Source organism: Molothrus ater, unplaced genomic scaffold (genome assembly GCF_012460135.2).
Source record: "Molothrus ater isolate BHLD 08-10-18 breed brown headed cowbird unplaced genomic scaffold, BPBGC_Mater_1.1 matUn_MA580, whole genome shotgun sequence".
Lineage (NCBI taxonomy): Eukaryota > Metazoa > Chordata > Aves > Passeriformes > Icteridae > Molothrus > Molothrus ater.
This window is the reverse complement of record NW_023416752.1, coordinates 34,613-50,271: the sequence shown is the minus strand read 5'-3', so window position 1 is coordinate 50,271 and position 15,659 is coordinate 34,613. Positions and strand designations below refer to the sequence as shown.

At 39.1% G+C, this 15,659-nt stretch overlaps 1 long non-coding RNA gene across 1 annotated transcript; it reads right to left on the bottom strand.

The window, feature by feature from the left end:
- Nucleotides 1–7,249: 7,249 nt before the first annotated feature.
- LOC118701320 (uncharacterized) lies at nt 7,250–13,865 on the bottom strand. The gene is made up of 2 exons (XR_004982471.1): nt 11,174–13,865; nt 7,250–11,025 (listed from the first exon to the last, which is right to left on the bottom strand). It is a non-coding gene; the product is annotated as an uncharacterized LOC118701320 (long non-coding RNA).
- Between the last annotated feature and the right edge of the window lie 1,794 nt (nt 13,866–15,659).

Here is a 15,659-nt window from a genome sequence, read left to right as displayed (position 1 = left end):
TCATCAGAAAGAAAGTTCCCAGACCAGTAATCCCCACTCAGATGACCTAATTCAAATAGTCTGTAGGCATAAGAGGCATCAAGCAGGTGCTGTCATCTGTTAGGGGAATACCCAGCCAGTACATGATTGTCTAGTTAGGCGGCAACAATTTTGGAAATAATTTAGTTTTTTTGTATTGCAAGTGAATGGTCAATACATTTTATTAGTGGATACGGGTAAAAGAATGTCTTCTGCATCCTTTCAGAGGGGAAGCTTCCCTAGATCTAAAGCTGCTCAGCTCCACGATAGGATGCTTTGTCTGAAAAGGGAACTCAAGTCTTTGTCCTTTTGGATTGCTTCCATAGTTTTTCACTCACTCTTCAGGTACCTGTTAATACGTTCTCTTATCCCTTGCAAACTTTTATGGGCATAGTCACTGAATTGGTACGTATTCCATGAAGTCCACAGGCCCTGTTGAGATGCAGCCACAGGTCTCAAGGGTGTTAGCAGATGTTATTCTGAGGCCACTCCTAATGATGTTTGATGGATCATAGTGACTGAGGAAAGTGCCCAAAGACTGGATGAAAGCAAATGTCACCCATCTTGGAAAAAGGCAACTAGGAGGACTTGGAAAAGTACAAGCCAGCCAGCCAGCGTCATTTTTATCCCCAGGAAGTTGATGGAGCAGCTATTGCTGGAAAGCATTGCCAGGCACATGAAGGAGGACAAAATAACATAGTCAGCATGGATTTACCAGGGGAACTTCATGCTGAACAACTTTTTAAACTCCTCTGATGAATCAACTTGCCCGGTAGATGAAGGGAATATTGTCTGCCTGGGCTTCAGGAAGGTTTTTGACATTTCTCTAGGTGGCAGCACACATACATCCCAGAAGGAATAGTGCAAAGAGGAGGGAACCAGTGTCTTTTCAAGGATGCTCAGTGAAAAGACAAGAGGCAGTAGGCACACACTGAAATACAGGAGATTGCCTCTGCACATCAGCAAATGATTTTTTACTGTGAGGGCGACTGAACCACGGCACAGACTGCCCAGAAAGATTGTGGAGCCTGGATCTTTGAAGACATGAAAAGTACACCCAGATATAATCCTGGGCAAGAGGCTCTAGGTAGCCTGGTTTAAGCAGGGGGGTTGGACCTGGTGAGCCCCACTGACGCCTTCCACTCTCGTTCATTCTGTGCTAGTGAATTCTCTTAGAGATGCATTTCAAGCACTGGCATGACAAAGATCTGTGCAGAGAGAGATCCAAATGGACATGGGATCTAAGTTCCTTAAGTAGTGCTCAAGAAGAATGCAAAACTCTGGGATAAGTGTCTCTTCCATAACTTAATCCCTTTCATGGGAAAATTCCCCAGCTATAGAAAGATCTTCTGATAGGCATGCTTAAGACTGACACTGGCTGAGCAAATTTCTCCCTATGTGTGTTTAAGACCAGTTAGGATCTTCACCAATACTGTTGTCAACATAGTCACAGAATGTATATTGTTAAGAAGGGACAACTTACATCAGAATGGCAAATATTGGTCCACAAAATGTATTAATGTATGGGAACTATCTACTTGGGTTGAAAATAAAAAGAAAGAGTTAGTCTTTATTTATCAATTTCATCCCAATATTGATAAGGTAAGAAAAAGACCTTAGTCCTTAACCTTCTTAACTCAAACAAAGATTTTTAAAAATTCCTTGTAAAAAATGTATCCTAATTATCAGACTATGAAACAATTTTAGTTGGGAAAAAAGTTCCAAAATTGTGTAGATAGTGGTAAAGAAGCCAAGAAAATAGGTAAGAAACAAAAAGAGAGCAAAAGAGTCAGCTTCAGTCTGCAAGCTCGTTCTAGAAGTAATCTGCTAGAAAAAGGAACCCCCAGTTGAATTTCCAATGTATTCATGCACTTGATTCAGTAACTAGTCAATGTAAAAACCAATCCTTTTGTACGACTTCTCCCAGCAACAAAAACTCCAGCAGCTTGACACCACCATCATGCCTGTCCCAGATGTACTTTAAAAGAAATGATCCTTTCTTGAAACTCTGTTTGCATAAAAGTTGCAAGACATTGGAGGGATTCTCCACATTCTCATTTCTCCGTGTGGCTTGAAAGTATATTTGATAAAATATGCAACAAAGCATATGATTTATAAGGTAGGGTAAAATGGATGATTTGGGAATTGATCTCTTGTTGATATTAAACTTCATATCCACTCTCTGTGAAGTTTCTAAAACAAATGATGGAGCTGAGGCATGAATCTGCCACAACAAGTGTTAAGCAAACATACACACTCCCCTTCACATGCCCCCCTTCCACACACACCTAGGCCCACGCAGAGGTCAGCATAGCAGATGATGAACACCTTGGAAAAGACCGAAATGCTAAATACCTCTCTTTGTGGGCAAAATAGCTGGTGCAACAATTCAAATATCTGGTGTAAAAATTCTGTTTAATATCTACTTCCTATTTAAAACACAGCTTTTCATTTAATTATATGTAGGGAATATTTTCATATTATTTGTTTCTTTACAATTACTTCATTCTCATGTGTTGTATGTCTAGGAATATTTTCTTCTAAAGATAGAAAAAAATAGATAATATCTTTTCAGAAGAAAACATTGGTTTATACAATTTTAAACCATCATGATATGGAAGAATTCTTTTGTCCCTCACTAAGGTGGAAGAACTATTTGGATCACAGATCATTTACAATGAAATACTTTACCTTTTTAAGATGCTTTCAGTCAATTTTATATCCTCATTGCTTATTCATTGTAAACAGTAATTTTTCAGTGAAGGGAAAGTGTGTGGTATATCTGCATTATGTTCAAACCCAATTCCTACTAAAGGCCAGGCTGAACCCCAGTAAATAATGTCCTGAATGATATTTTGCCGCCTTCTTTGGCACTTCATGAAATCCTAACATGAGGAAGTGTGGAAATACAGAGATTTTGTCCCATGTAGAAACCCATCCCATGTATTTTATGCTGTAATTCTTCTCTCTTTTAAAATTTGCTATCTTCTGCATAGTTTTCATTAACCTGTTACAGTAGTGAAAATCACAGATCAAGGTAATTTTGTAACACTTTGATTTTACCCCAAGAGCTGAGGGAAAACTTGCTCCTATACTTCAATCTGAGTTTCTTCTAGATTCAAACTTTGTTTCTCTACCATCAAGAGTCTCCTGTGTTGCTGCTCAAAGCCCCATCCAACCTGACCTTGAATACTTTCAGGGATGGGACACCCACTACTTCTCTGGGCAACCTGTTCCAGTGTTCCATCACCCCCACAGTAAAAAATGTCTTCCTTTCATCTAATATGTGCCAGAAGTATTAAATCTAGGCATATAAACTTTGAGGAAAGGTTTGAAATTCTTTTGATTTGAATCACATTTTATATGAATACTGACTTACAGGTGACTAAAATATGTTGATGGGCATTTGAGCTGACACTTTTTGAAAAGGTGCATGGAATTTAAAATTAAAACCAGCACCATTAAAAGCTTTGTGCCGTTTTCTTTTTCCTCTGGTATTCAAAATTGCATATATCAAATATCTGTGCTTCATACAAAGCTCTTAGACACTCTCAGAAAAAAGCTTTTCTTTCAGACTAAGTTGCAGTTTACGTAGAACACTAGTACTAGTGAAGGTTTTTCTGGGCATAGGGGGAACACCTTCTCATTGGATTTGTGTGCAGAATGCATTTTATCCAAACTGGAAAATTGATCCCAGCTGTGTTCTAGTCATCATTCTTACTGCATCAGGCCTGAAGATTCTGTGAAAAGTAGCCTGTGGACCTTGAACATAGCTCATGTGAAACAGATGAGAGGCGATGGAGAAGTTGAGGGAGAGAATAAAGAGCATATGGCCCAGTACAGACTAACAATTGTTTGGCACCCTTTAAAGGCTGTGTTTGACAAGCAGGGCTGAAGCAGGTCTGCAAAATATCCGGGAGATCAAAATCCATTGAAGCAAATTGCCCTGGCCAGTCACCTTGCTGCCGATAATTCCCTCTCCATACCAGCTGATCAGGCCTAACAATGCTGCTGCAGAAGTATTGTGAAAAAGGTAGGCATATTTTCACAGATGCAGGGGAAAATCCCCTTGGATGATGGTTCCAAGGGATTACTTGATGGAGCAAGTTATGTACCCTTATCTACCGTGCAATATCTAAGTTGGTGAGTTCACTATCTGTCAGCATCACTTTAGAAAATAAATGTTTGATGCACAAAAAAATATTTCATATGTCCTGTCTACCTGCTTCATTTCAACCAATGAATAGGCTACGTTCCATCAGCAAAGGGTTTATGATCCTATGTTTCTTTAAACTGTGGTAATTCTTTATTTTTTTCTAAATCAGACACTGTCTATTCATAAGATTCAGATGTCCATGGCAGGAGTGTAATTAAATTCACATGTTAAAAAATAACCTTCTTCTTGTTATCTTTTTATTAAATTACTGACATGTAACATCAGTCTGAGAGCTGAAGAAAACCCCTTCATTTGCTGTTTGCCAAGTATCATCTATGTGATACAAATTCTGCTTGAGAAATCACACCCGTACATTGCCATGTAGCACTACTAGTAATGCTTTCACAACCTTTTCTTCATCATTAGGTCTTTTGGTGAAGTGAATGATTAGAACATAAGCAAGGGCATTTGTTCAAGATGCTCCAGAAAGAGCTGTGGTCTGTTCTCTTCTTTGCTGCCTATGTTAGCACTGAGCTGCAAAAAATGAAAGATTACTAGGAAAAGTGTTACTTTCAGTCTAAACTTGTAAATGATGTTTGGAATACCCTGTTAAATGACAAGGTGCTCTTTTAAAATATGGCATCTTAAGGGAAAATGTCAGCTTTAAAAAGGTTTTGAGACAGTTGCTTCTGGAAAAAAAAAAAAAAAACAACAAAAGAATTGGAGGCATCTAAGGTCTTTAGGCATACTATTTTGAAGATTGATTCAAACCACAGTTTCTTCATATAGGAAGAGCAGAGGACCATAGATGCAACCCATTTGAAAATGGATTTCTATATGTTTCTGGTTGGGATTACCAGACATCATTTCTTGTGAAGTCGAGGGACTGCAGTTAGCACTCCAATAATTTCCTTCCCTGAAATTCAACTGCATTTGCTCCTTTTTCCAGAGTCCCCATTTATTAGTGAAGGTATGCTCTATCTATGCATTAGAATATTCCATTAGAGTGTGTGACTCATACTTGCTAGTTAAAATTAGCTGGAACGGAATGGATAGTTACAGTTGCTTGTATACAATAGTCTTATTTTGGCAAGTTTTCTTTAGACAATGTTGAAGCAGCACTAGCAAATAGGAAGTACAGCTTGCAGCAGGGAAGGACACTCTTCTGCTTTCTCAAGTTTCCTGTAGTTAAATAGACGCCAAAAGGCTTTTCCTAGTACTACTACTGTCTTGTAGGAATACTTGATCTAATCCTATCTTTGATCAAATTACGAATGGGTTACTTTTCTACAAGGCAGAACATTTTTCTTTTAATAATATGTATTTTGTAAGGTGGAAACATGAACTTGTGCACCAGTCACGTGGAATGTACTCCTTATTAAGTTTCACAACCTTCTTTAGAAAATATTGACTGTGTGTAACTTCAAAAGAAGAATTCTGGGCATCTTCATTCTATTGATGTAATTGTTTTTCTGCCATGCTGGTATTGTTTTCTATCATTTTTACCAACAGAAATATTTTTCCCTGACACCTATGGAAAAGACCTATGTTTACTCAACAGTGCGGCATCAGTACATTGTTTAGAATGATTTCAACATGGTCCCAAACATATCGGACAGCTAGACAGCAGAGGTTAGCAACAGGGAATGGGAATAACTTCTGAACCGTTTCAGTAGATTTCCCAGGAAGGGAAAATTGCTTTCTGCCACTGCAAATTTTCCCAGAGATTTTGTCTGGTTAAGAGTTGCATCAAAAGAGTATTTTTGCACAAACCTTGGGGCAAGCTCTGTCTCCGATTTACTAGTGAATGCAAAGAGGGTGAAAGTGCTGCTTCAAAGCCCTCTGTGTGCTTTCTGTACCAAGAGGGGGGGTGACCCCAGAAATAAGTTTTGATCTCTCTTCAGAACACAAGGCATGTCATCACCTCATTCATCTTCTTCTGGGACTCATAGCATCTTAAGACTAAGAAGCTCTCTTGCTTGCTGAAGTGCGTTCAGCAAAAAAACCTTGTCTCATCAGCAAATTTGAACACAACTACAGTCGAGTCAATTCCAATGCTGGCAGGGCAATACTCTACCCCACTAGTAACACGCCACTATTAGAAGACTGTGTAAAACTATTTTTGTACAAAGTAATCGGAGGGAAAAATAGAATTGGGAAGAACTGCACATTGTTCTGGAAAAAAGTCTCCTGCCTCAGTCTTACAGACATCATTTGCTGGTATCATTTTTAATAGTTGGGGCTTTTTAAATTTTGTAGAAGAAAAAATATTACTGCACCTTTATGTTTCCTTAATAGAAGTACAGCCATTTCTTAATAGATTAGAAGTAAGCCATTTGAATATGTACAAATGGTCTTTTCAAATACATATGCTATAGCACACTGTGAAAGTAATCTAAAGGTTTAAAAAGATTTTGGAAGAAAGTAAGTCTAAGGTGATAGAAGAAGAAGAAGAAGAAAACAGCAGTTTTCTTCTGGTGAAAAAAAAACAAACGGAGGACCTTGTACAGTGGAGATGTATTATTTGACTTCCTGAAAAACTGAGTAGGTTTGCTATTGCCAATGGTTTTCATTAGGAAGGAAGAGATTCCTTTGGCAAAAAAACCCCTTCAAATTGACTTGACAAAAATGTTATGACACTTAACTTCACCAATCCTGAAGAAAAATTCTCATCACTTGATCTGGAAATCATGATGGTAATGGAGACAAGGATGTCTAAGCCATGCCATCAGGAACATAAAAAAGCATTAGAATGCAGGTAAGACTGAGCTCCTGAACTAGTGTGAAGAGAATGCAACAAAGACATTTTCCTTTAAGAGTCTTCAGGATGGAAGGCAGAGCAAATTTTTTCACGGGAAGTATTTCTGAATAGAATGAATCTTCAAAATAACATTGTTTTCCAAAACCTGTTTACAGTATCTCTTACCATGATACACAGTTCCTATGAATAGAAAAAGCAAAGCACTTTTTTCCAAACTGTTGTGCACTCTTAAGCAATCTACAATAAAAATAGTATTTTTTCATGCTGGGAATGATGTTAATTACAAAAAAAGCCTTGTAGCACACTTGGCACTGTAGCCTCTTGATTAGCATAGCTTTTTATTCATCAAACACGTTTCACATTGACTATTTTTCTCTTTTAAATAACGGCGTCTTTGTACTTATGCAGCATCCATGAAGAATTTCTTGGGTGTTATTTTGTACCTGATCCTAAATGGCAGGTTCTGCATTCTGCCATCTGTCTAGCTTTGCCATTTGATGCAGCTTCTGAGAGGTATTTTCAGAATCGAGGACTACTTGCAAGAATGATGCTAAATCCATGCATTTTACTCCTTGGTTAATGCAAAACTATTTTTCCTTTACAGATCAATGAGAACAGGAAAATAATGATGGTGAGTTCAATCCTTAGAGTAATACAAAGAGGACTATTATCATCATTAGAAACCAAGCAAGGTGTATTTATTGCACATGCAGTATACTCACTAATGCAAATTACCCTGTAAATTCAAAAGGAATCTGTATCATAGGAGTGGATGGAATGTTTCTATTGATATTTTGCTTAAAGCAGAAAATTAATTCTTTTGACAGCCAACTCATGATTGCAAGCTCACTTTCAACTACAGCTTTCAAACAGATGAAACGTGTCTGTTTATAAAACGATACAGTACAGTACACAATAGCAAGTCAGGTCATAGACATTCAAAAGAAAAAAACAGATCAAAGGACACATTCATTCCCATCTACAAGCCCTCAAGAGTGTACAGGTCAAATGTCCCCAGAAAACTAGGCTGGTGGCGCAAATTCTCTATGTTGGCACCAGCAGAAGCAGCTGCTATCTTTATAGGATGCAATCTTGCTTACATCACCCTTCAGAGCAATCTTCTGTACCCCTGCCCAATACACCTTCTGCTCTATTCCTTGGACTTCACATTTGCATTTCTACAGAGTCCTGTCCTGCAAACTGACTCAAAGTTCAGGTAATAGATTTCCAAGATTTAGAAATGTTGTGTGAGGTTTATTTATTTCATATTTCCTTCCATCTAAGCAAACTGTAACTTTCGGAAGTGAAATATTTCGAGTATGTCACGTGTATTTTAATGTTAGCTCTGCTTCACATTCAAACTTCTCACAGACCCCTGTGATGCCTTGCTGCAAAAATATATAGCTGCCAAGAGTGGTTGTGGGAAGTTAGAATTGCCAGAAAACCATACAAACAATCTAACAATAGAGCCTTGGATTTCTGAATATAATTGCACCATGTAAAGTCAAAATATAATATTTAAATGATTTTATATAATGATGAGTGTGGGCTAGAGAGAATCCAGATAGAATTTTATTTTTTTAAACAGTTCCGGGAAAAACATGGCCTTGACTTGGAAGTATAGCACGAAATATTTTTATACAGCATGAGTTCTCATTACCTAATCATATGATTTGTAGACCTGAATTGGAAACCAGGAAATAAACAAAGAAAAATATTCAAGCTATAAAAGATGGGAGTTTAAAATTTTCTTTGTATTTCTGATTAAAGCTATTAGGTAGCTAAATGGTCACCCATGATTTTAAAAAGCATCTGGACATTAAAAATAGGTAAATTTCTGCGGGACTTGGATGTCAGCTATTCCTGAAAAGCTTTATTTCACCGCTTTCCAACCCTGAATCAATCCACTTAAACGCAGCTGTATTTCAGATGCTCAGTGGAACTGTCCATGTAATGCATATAGTTGACAAATAGTCTGCAGAAAAAGCTAGATCCATTTGAAGATCTTTTTCTGTAAATGGTATTCACGTTATTTGTACAAACACACAGATGGGATTTCTGCTGTCTTCTTCAGGCCACTTCCTCCAGAGAGCTCTCCATCAAATCTCTCTAGTTCTACTCTTCTGGTGATCCAAAGTCAGCACTGGGATGGTCCAAGTGCATGAATTACTGTCTGCTAGAGGTGCACCCCGAGGGCTTCTGTGTGCAGCATCACGTGAGCCCTACTAATGTCACCCTGTTGGTATAAACTGAGCTAGCTGGACCTTAAGGGACAAGATTGTGCACTGATATTGTAATAGAAATTAGGTACTAAGAAGGAGGCTGGAAGATTTAAATATTTCTGCCTCCAGCTTAAGCAACACTAAATCTTGGTCTTTATCTGAAAAACTAGGTGAATTAGCCTATTTGGCATTCCTATGCCAAAAATGTCAGTAATACAACAAGAACCGTCAAAAGAGTAACAATTCCAATCATTACTTTGTAAAAATAATTCATTGGAAGAAGTCGGGAAGAAGGATGAAACATGCCAATATCCTACCCTGAGAATCATTCTGTTGATTTGCACAGGTTTCTTATTATATACCCATCTAATGCATTGGACATGCATGCTTGTGATGACACAAATACTTGCAAAGCTTACCAGATAAACCATGTTCTCTTCAGACAGCAAAACATTGCTTGATGGTTGTGTTTGCTAATTACATTTAGACTCAATGTTCTTAAAGGTCTTTTCCAACCAAAGTGATTCCATCATTCTCTAAATCGCAGATCCTGCTTGTCTTGGTTTAGGGCAAATTTGGCAGCAATCCTCAAGAAGGGGTGATTTATTAAAAATATTGATCTAGTACTGATATCCAACTGTGACGGACCAAGGCTCTCTAACAGTTCAAAATTAGAAAGTGTATGTTTATTGCAACACTGGGCAGCGTGCGGGATAGCTCCCAAATACACACTGTGATTTAGAGGTGATAACAGAGTCTTTTTATCTATACAAGTATTGAATACCCAAAAGACAAATACATATTCATAATTTAGGTACATCCCATCATTCCTCACTTCGTATGGTAATTAGTTCAAAAGCTATTAAGCACACGTAGTTTGTTCCTCAAAATGAATCGGTGGTCCCTTTCATGGGGAGGGGTTCCAAAATGAGGAAATAAATGAAGTCTTCCTGGTTCTGAACTTTCTACATTTTCAATGCAAATATGACAAATGAACCCATTGGTAGAACTCCCATTCCCCATCTTCAATTGGTTTCAGAACAGAGGTGGCCTACAATTGTCTTATGTTCCTAAAAGCTATTTATGAGTTTCTATATTCTTCATGATAAACCCAGCTAAGCAAACATGATGTTGACAAGCAATCAATTATTAGTTAACTACTAACTCTTAACTTCAACAAGGCCTACCTATTTATTTTGATAAACTCTAATAAGGCTTATCTCTAACTAAAACCTCAGCTCCTCTAAAATCCCTAAATTTCTTTAAAGTTTATGTCTCAGGGGGCCCCTCCCAGAAAGCCCACCTACACGGCCCCTCCCCTCAACTGGTCTGGGAAACATTTCCTCTGAGAGAAGTGGAAAAAATCTGTTTATTTACCAGGGAAAGCACCCCCCAGCACAAAAAATGAACAATACCAGATGACAAAACTCAATCGCCGCTCTGAAGAGACAACAAATTCAGAAAGTCTCTCCTGTGGATGCTTGCTCTGTTATCAATCCCTCCGGCACTAGGAAAGGCTGCTGCCCAGAGTAGGCCCCCATAGGCCACAAAGTGCAAGCTCTCAGTGCTCTCCAGGTCCCAGTCTGGAGCAGGTTTGAACAGTTCCAAGAAAAGGGAAAGAAAAAAGACAGTCCAGGGAAAACTCTGCCTCAGCCAGCTAAACCAACTGAAAAGCAAAGAACACTCTGTTCTGCTCCATCAGTGCCCAGACAACACAGTGCAGCACAGAATGTGGAGCAGTGTTGCTTTTAGAAGAGTGAGTGCAGCCTGTGATAACAAACTCCGTACTTCTTCTTCTCCCCACCTTTGCTCTCAGAAGCAGTCTTGAAGGCAGAGAATATAATATCCAGCATTAACAGAACAGATGGCTGGGGATACAACATCATAAAGTCACCCTAGGACACTGCTCTACTGAGATATGTCACCAGACTATGCTAAGACAAAGTTTTGGAACTGCTAATTAAAATTCTACTATCACAGTGAAGCTGAGGAGGAAACACAGCTCACTCCAGTTACCTTGTGGCATGCCAATACTTCCTTTCAATCACAATGGTTTTCGTCTTTAAGTCCGTGACATCACAGGCATAATTCAACATCTTTTGGGCAGGAAGGAAGATATTCTTCTTCTCATTATACTGATGGGTAAGCTGAAATGCAAAGCAGTTAATTCAAAGTGAAACAGCGATAAAGTCAATAGTAAAACTCACCACAGTTTTGTTTACCAACCCAAGTCCTTACGATCCCAAAATACAAGAACAGCTGTAAAAGCCTTGTGGTTTCTTAATTTTTTCCTATACCTACATGGGAGGGTAAGGGATAAATGATCCCAAACAATGGTAATCCACAACAAAGCATTCTTGACATCATATTCAGCTTTTGCATAGCGAGCTCTTCACCTGATCAAGTTATTCCATTGCAATAGTTTGGGGAGTATCTTAGAGGGCTGCCTGTTGTTGGTTTAAACCATCTTGATCATTCAGGAACCCAGTAGCAATGAGAAAGTTCAAAATAAGATAGTGCTACACATTGATTTTCCTATATGACAGACATATTTCTACAAGACAGAAGGCTGACCTAATGCTTCCCTACAACATGGCTGAAGTGGCATCCTGTTCCCCATAGGTTTTTCAGTTTAATTTTAGCAGCTTTCTTACTAGATTAATGAGCTGAACTAACTCAAAAAGGAATCAGATAAGTGCCAGAGCTTTAAAACAAACAACAACAACAACAACAACAAAAAAGATGCAAAATGGTGATTTGTGGGTGCGTTTGAAAACAGAAATTTTTTTGTATTTTTCATAGAGACATGGCATTCTCTAGAATGATATTGCTCCAACGGTTTGAGTTTGGTTTTCTTTTTCCCCCTCAATTGTAAATGTTATGCATTCTTTTTGGCCATTTCAGTAAATAGATTTTCTGATACGTGTGAAAGACAGTCTAAAGTTCCCCTCATTTGCCTCACGACCATTCCCAGGACAGACACTGGGACCCTAAAGACACCGATGGGAATTCTGGCCTGCCAGTAATGGATGAACACCAAAAATCCTGAGGCCCCTGAGCAGAATTCTGGCCTGCCAAGTGATTGTTCACAGCTGTGTCTTCAGTGACTGCTTCTAGCAGGGCCTGCCAAAGGGCGACCCGGCCTATATGCTTGCACCTGCTTCACGACAATAGACCAGGAATTTTCCCACCTCTTGGCCAGATGAACTTGCTGGGGCAACTTGGTAGCCCCCCCATGGAAAATCCTTCATCTCCACTACCAGCGTGAGGCACCGAGGTTGAAGCCCCCCTACCAAGGACTGAGACTGAGACACCTGTAATTCTGATGCAGGGGTGCTGGCCTGACTGAAGCAGGATGCCTGCTGAGTGTTGCCTACAGATGTGTTCACCGGACCTAGACTGGTTTCCCCCAGAAAGCAGTCCTGAAACAGTGGGTCCCACTCACTGCTGATACTGACTTATCCTGCTGAGAACATGGACTGTCTGTACCCGTCTTCAATATCTTTTTCCCCCTCAGCAATTTCAATAGACTTCTTCTTCTTCTTGATTGTATCTCAGCCATTTCAAGATTCTGTTTCCCCCCTCAGCAATGGACTATAATAGAACCTTGAGTTAACCAGGACTTTGAGATCTTCCCAACGTGACTAGGCAAACTCTATCGGCTGGACTAAGAGGACTTAGTCTCTCCATGTTTGGTAGCTATACTCCTCTCTCTTTCTCCCCCTCTTTTTTATTCTTTTCCTCTCCCTGATTCCTTTCAGGCATTTGCTGTGGTCATTCTATAAAGGTGCATTTGTTTGGATTGATACTGCAATCCCCTTTCCAGGTTGTCTGTTGCACTCCGAGATCAGTTAACCAACCAACCAGTTAACCAACCCCTTGGTATCAGCGGATCGTGACGATACCTTCTTTCAAGCTGACATTGGTTCTAGTCCATATAAGCACACTGGTAGGTAAAAGTAGACTCTAAAAGATAACATTCAAAATGTATTTCCCTTGTCTTCCCATTAAAGCAAGTGAAGAAAGCAGACAGGAGGTCTTCAGATAACATGCTATGCAAATTGAAAAGATTCTGTCCTTATTTGAAGCAACTGAGAAACTCACACAATGAAATACAGTTCAGACAGATCGAAGGGTCACAGATGATGTCAAATCTGTACTTTCAATGTTTGAATGAAGCAAGATTTCTTGAAGTACAATCCTATAAAATGAAGGTGAGTTTGCAGAAGCAATTGAACTGGGTCTGTTTTATAAACACAATGTTTTCTAAGTAACTGAGGATTCAGGAAGGCAACCTTGGAATTTAAAGGATTTAGAAAGATACAAATACCAAGACTGGCAGTTCATTAGCTTTAACAGTCTCTTCAAATAAGATCTATTTTTAACTTCTTCTTGTAGTAGGTCTGAAGACATTAGGAATGATGCAATAAAACAAAACAAACAACAAACCAAAACAAAACCAAAACAGCTTTCTCAAAAAGCTTGGAGAAACCAGAGAAATTATGATTTTTAGGGGTTAAGTAGTCCTTTAAAAGTTGTCTCTGGGAAAAGAGATAAAAAACCACTAATTGACTGTGGAGTATATTCCAAACCTGTCCTGAAGCATGTAAGGGACAAGAGCCTGTAATAAAACTACTATGCTGGGTTCATCTGTTAAAAGCATTCCAGAATGGTTGAAATTATCAATCACATAATGTGGGATTAAAAAAAAAAAAAAAAAAAAAAGAAAAAAAGAAAAAGAAAAAAGAAGAAAGCATAGAGAAAAAAATATTTTGAACATGTTTTCCCATTCCCAGATGGCATAACAGCTTTATTTCATTTTGTTCCTAAGACTGATTAATAGCTTATGAAGTGTTTTACAATTGAGAGTGAGAGTGTTCACACTAACCATACAATTTGGATGGATCTCTTTTACTTTGCACAGCAGCAGATACGGTTTAGCACTCCACAGTTCAGTCCCCGAAAGTGAATGGGTGTGGCAGATTTAACCTAACTGGCCAGTCCACCAGAATGCTTAATTATCTTGGAAAATGCTTTGCTCTGTCTCATTATCTGGACATGTCTCTCTAGCTCCGCTTTGAGCTCCTTGATCTTTCATCTACAGGATGAGATCCAATTTAGCTTAGCAAGGACATAGCCTTTCAAAACCACATCTTTTATCTTCTGCATTCATACAAGTACATTTCTACTGCAGGGAACCCTGTGGAAGATCCTAGTTGTTTTGTTTCTCAGATAGTTGTTGCATAAAAGAGCTCTTCTTTTAATTTTTTCCCTGCTAAAGTATAGGCTCTGTACTTAACTGATTGTGATGCTAACTCATTATCATCTATTCTTCAGTCGTACAGAGTAGGCAGCAAAGTTTTCTTCTGAAGACATTCATTTAATGAGAAATGCTGAAGGTCTGACTTTAGTTGCAAAGGTCACTGATTGACCGGTTGCAAAATTGTTAAGTCTAGTAAGAGCAGGAAAAGTGTGCTGTTGCTGTGCCTGTAAATGTCGTGTCAGCTGCTGTTGGGATAAAAAGCATGAGCATAAGAAAAGATATCTGCATGGATAGAAAAGAAATTTGTTGTGATTTCTGCACAAGAGGAAGTATGAAGCACTTATTTCAGTGGCTAAGACAGTATCATCATTGGGCCAGTTCTCTTCAACATCTTTTGAACAACCTGGACACAGCACTTGAAGGAATATTAAGACAGTTTGCCAAAGACACTAAATTGGGAGGAGCTGTGAACTAACTCCCTTGAGGGCACAGAGACCTTGCAGAGAGATCTTGCCAAATAGGAGAGATGGGCAATTCTTGCTGGCCGGGAGTCTATGCACAAATCACAAAAGGGGCGGGACTGCTGGGGACGGCGTCTCAAGCTGGTTTTTTTCCAGCATCAGTCTCATGACATGGTGATGACAATGGGAAGCTGCCAGCAGCTCACGTCCCCAGCAGCAGACAAAGAACTTAATGTTACAACTTACTTGAAAAGTTTTTTGACCAATCACACAAAGCAAAAGCATATTGACAGTACTTCTGTCCAATCACTATAAAGACATGTACCTGGGCTTAGAACGATGCTCGCTTCTTTCGAATAAAAGACCTGCTTGTAAGCCTTAAGATACAACGCACAGAGCTCCATTATTAAGCTTAGAACTACCTAACATCGCGCTAGATATACTTTGCTGTAGCTTAGGGAGTTATTCTAGACAAGCATTAATACACAGACCATTGTTCCATTTGTCCTTACTTTTCTACTTCTCATCTAATTTTTCTGCTGACAAACCTTATGACTACTGCTTAGCTCCAATGACAGTTCTGCTGTCTCTGAGGCCTTCCTTTTGCAGCTTTCCCAAACCCCTCTGTTTTTGAGGATTCCCACAGGCAATCACCAACCAGATGGAGTGGAACAAGGGCAAGTGCTGGATTCAGCACCTGCAACAGGGCAATCCTGGTGGGTGTATAGACTGGGGAGGGAGCAAGAGGCTGGGAGAAGCACTGCAGAAAGGGACCCAG